Raw genomic sequence first — 3,647 nt, 5'->3', positions numbered from 1 at the left:
CGGCCTCCCCCCTGCCCGGTGCCTGAGCAGGGAGTGCTGGCTGCCAGGGGGTGCGCCAGCGCTCTCAGGGGGGGCACGTGCCCCCCCCCCTCCCCGCACCCTTTACCTCTCACCACTGATGCAAAGGCTTCCCGCCCGCCAGGCACGTTTGGGGCGGCTCCTCCTCCCCTTTCAAAGTTGAAACCATCAACTATGGGCCAGACTGAATGAAAAGTTCAGCACAAGCTGCCAAAAAGCTGCCACTTCATTTAGGTGCCTCAGTACTGGAGCTGTATGGAAAATCTGGCCCTGACTTGCCAGAAGTTAGGGTGTTAACAGGTGTGTTTTGATGGAGGCTGTGTTCTGGGAAAGACAGGGAAGGTCAGGTCTGGACTCCAGCTGTCTACCTGGTACGTCTACAGTATGTTTTGCTGCCTCTCCTGGGGCTGAAACTATGACCAACAGGCTTGCAGACAAGCTGAAAAAAACTTTAGGGGTATCACAGATTTTAAGACTAGGTACATAAGAAATTTGAGGGCTAGTGTACTAGTTAATAGGAAAGGCGTACTGGATGTATTAGAAATGTATGGTTTGTCTACCCAGAAAAATGAAGGTCTAGGCATGTGTGGATATATGTACTAGGGTGAATGAACAATAACAGCAATGCAGATGTGGGATTGCAGACTCGAAAGCAGTGGTGGCTAGCCTGCGGTACAAGTGGTAGGCAGCAGATGGGCAGCTTCTTTGTGTGGTTGGGAACAGATGAGGGAGGGGACAGGCAGCACAACAGCAGGTAGAGCAGGAAGCAGAAGGTAAAGGCAGAGATCAGGCAGGGAGTACAGGGCGGGAAGCAGAAAGCAGACCAGGAGATTGGACAGGGAGAACAGAGTACAGAGCAAAAAGCAGAGCAGCAAATTGGGCAAAGGAGGGACACTGGAGTGGCCTTTGGCGAGGTTATGGGTCTAGTTTGTAGCATGCAGAAAAAATTGACCCCCACTGCTCTAGAGCATGTTGGCAGTGGGTTTATGATGTATTTGTATTGCTAATTTGAGTTGAAGCCCATTTTAGCTCTGCTATTGTTCCCTCTGCTGGATTAAAGTGAGTTTATCCTGCTGTTACTATTTCAGTTTGCTATGGAGGTTTAGGGTCAGGGTGAGAAGTGGGAAGTGGTTTCTTGAAATAATTGAATGAATAGCACTAAGTTGCACTAAGACATATATAACAAGGCTGGGGTTGAGGGATGTCCTAGTTCCTGGAACTGTGGTTTTGAATTCTGATAGCATGCACGGATTATGCAGGACAGGCGTGCTAAATCTTTGGCCCGTGGGCTAGATGCAGCCTGCAGACCCATGGCATCTGGCACGCAGGGCCCCCAATGGGGCAGGAAATTTGGTGCCGGGGAGCAGTGTCCATTAATAAAGCCATCCTCCCTTCACCAAATTCCCAAACCCCAAGCTCTGCATGGCTGGTCTCAGCCAGGCCTCACCCTTTGCCCTGCATCTGGATCAGGGGCTGAGGCATACCCCCTCCCCCCCACAGACTGGGTTAGGGCCAGGTTATGCACACTTCCCTCCCTGCAGAGCTGGGACACATCCCCTTCCCCTTCCCCCTGTCCCGGGGCCAAGCCCTGCCCTCTTTTTCCCCTTAGGGCCAGATTGAGGCCGAGCCCCCCTCTCCCATGCCCCCCTCCATGGGGGCGAGCCGCACCTGCTTTTTCCCCATGGGGCCAAGCCATGCCCCCTTTCCCTGCAGGGCTGGGTTACAGTTGGGTTGTCCCGCATCCCCCTCTGCATTGCTGGATGGTGCCCACCATGCTAGGCCAGCTTGAGACCTGTGCAATCCCGCCCGCAGATGGATGGGACAGTGCCCATCCAGCTAGCTGGGGAAAAAAGGTTGAGCAGTACTGAAGTAGGATATTTGAAGATTGGCCAAATGGGACAGCACAGAAGTACAGACTCCCTGAATCCAGCATAAATCTAGATCGGTGATTCTCAGCCAGGGTGATGTGACATGCTGCATGCCTTGATACCCTTTCTAGGGTATCACAGGGTGCCATGCAGTATTAGCACTGTTAGGTGGGCAAACAATTTGCACGATAAACCCAGACATTTCAAATAGGAATCCATAGGGTTGAAGACATTCTAACCTGTTGGGGTCTTTCTGAGTTCATTGCAACAGAAGAATTGCTCTATTATTTTCTTAAAAAAACCAGCGAAAACCAGGAGTTGGCATTTTTTTGAATGGTGCCTTGCATCTATTGAGGGGTACCTCTAGTCTAAAAAGGTTGAGAACCACTGATCTAGATGTGTTGTATCTATAGTTGCTTTTCTTTCCCCTACTGAAAATGCACGTGAAAACTTCTTTTGTTGTAAGGGGGACTGCAGTGTGTGAGTTAATGATTTCCAAAGTGATAAAAGAAGCATGTAATTCAATGAGTGAGCTACAAATCTTCAAGAGACAGTGCTAGCAAATAGCAATTTTCAAGCTTATGTATTGCACTAAATGTTTTTCTGATGAAAAAATTACTGTGGAAATCAGGTCCCTCCCAACACAGTGTGCATTTGTTTAATAAAAACATGCACTTTGGGGAGTGAAATCCTACATATTCTTAAACTATAGTGCCAACAACCAAGTTGCTCAGGTTGTGAATCATTAACATGGATTTTGTCTGCTAAAAAGAAATATCTATGTCTGTCAACGAAGAGTAAAATTGTCCCTGATACAATATATTTAGTAGAAAAACTAGTTATAAAGCACATTTCCAGGGAGCCAGAGTAGAAAAATAATTTACATTTAAGTATTGTGTGGTTTACCTCATTTAAGGAGATGAATATGATCTTTGGAAAGCAAAGTTCCAGCTAATGAAATGCTGATTATATAGTTCTGTGGGTAGGGCACCTAGTACACGTGGGTGCTAACCCCTGATTTATGCTGTGTAGATGCCACCACAATGCACACAGATAGTAATAGTCTGTATCATGCTATGTGAATTAACTGCTCCTCATTTTGTAAGGTGCTACAGTGCTGTCTTCTCATATGTTTCTTAATATATAGGCAGACGGCAGGGTAGAATTGCACTTTATAGACTAACTAAAGCAGAGGTGTATAGCGTAAGCCTCCATGAAACCCAGCCTTACTTTGTCATTTGCTGATTAATTCAAAGACTCATGCTATACATCTATGATTCAGTTAGTCTATACTGTGCAAGTCTACCCTTGATTCTGCCTGACTTCAGACTAACAGGGCTAAATACCTCTCTCTTCAATATATATCCATACATACACATATACTATTAATCTGCCTAAATTACTATGCCATTTATTATAGATGCATTTTAACTAGTCACATAAGCATATACAAACCCAGTATATTTTAGGGTTTTATAAAATAGGCTTCGAGGTAGAAAAAATACAAAGTGTATTTAAAAAAAAAGGCAGGAAACCTGCCCAGAATTATTGTTTATGTTGGGGAAGAAGTTTGGTGAAGAAAGGATAGTTTCTTATAAAAAGGAGAGGGATCTGGTGTTAAGGAACAGCAGCTCCAAGAGAAAAGGCTGGCTGTTGTAATGGGGGCAGAGCAGGGCAGGGGGGCAGGAACATCCCTGATCTCACCTGCTCCAGTTAGGAGCAAATTTTCTTCCAAGCCAGTGCACGTATAGACCCTTTCTC

Source organism: Gavialis gangeticus, unplaced genomic scaffold, assembly GCF_001723915.1.
Source record: "Gavialis gangeticus isolate Ggan-Ray unplaced genomic scaffold, GavGan_comp1, whole genome shotgun sequence".
In the NCBI taxonomy this organism is placed as follows: domain Eukaryota; kingdom Metazoa; phylum Chordata; order Crocodylia; family Gavialidae; genus Gavialis; species Gavialis gangeticus.
This window is presented reverse-complemented; position numbering follows the sequence as displayed.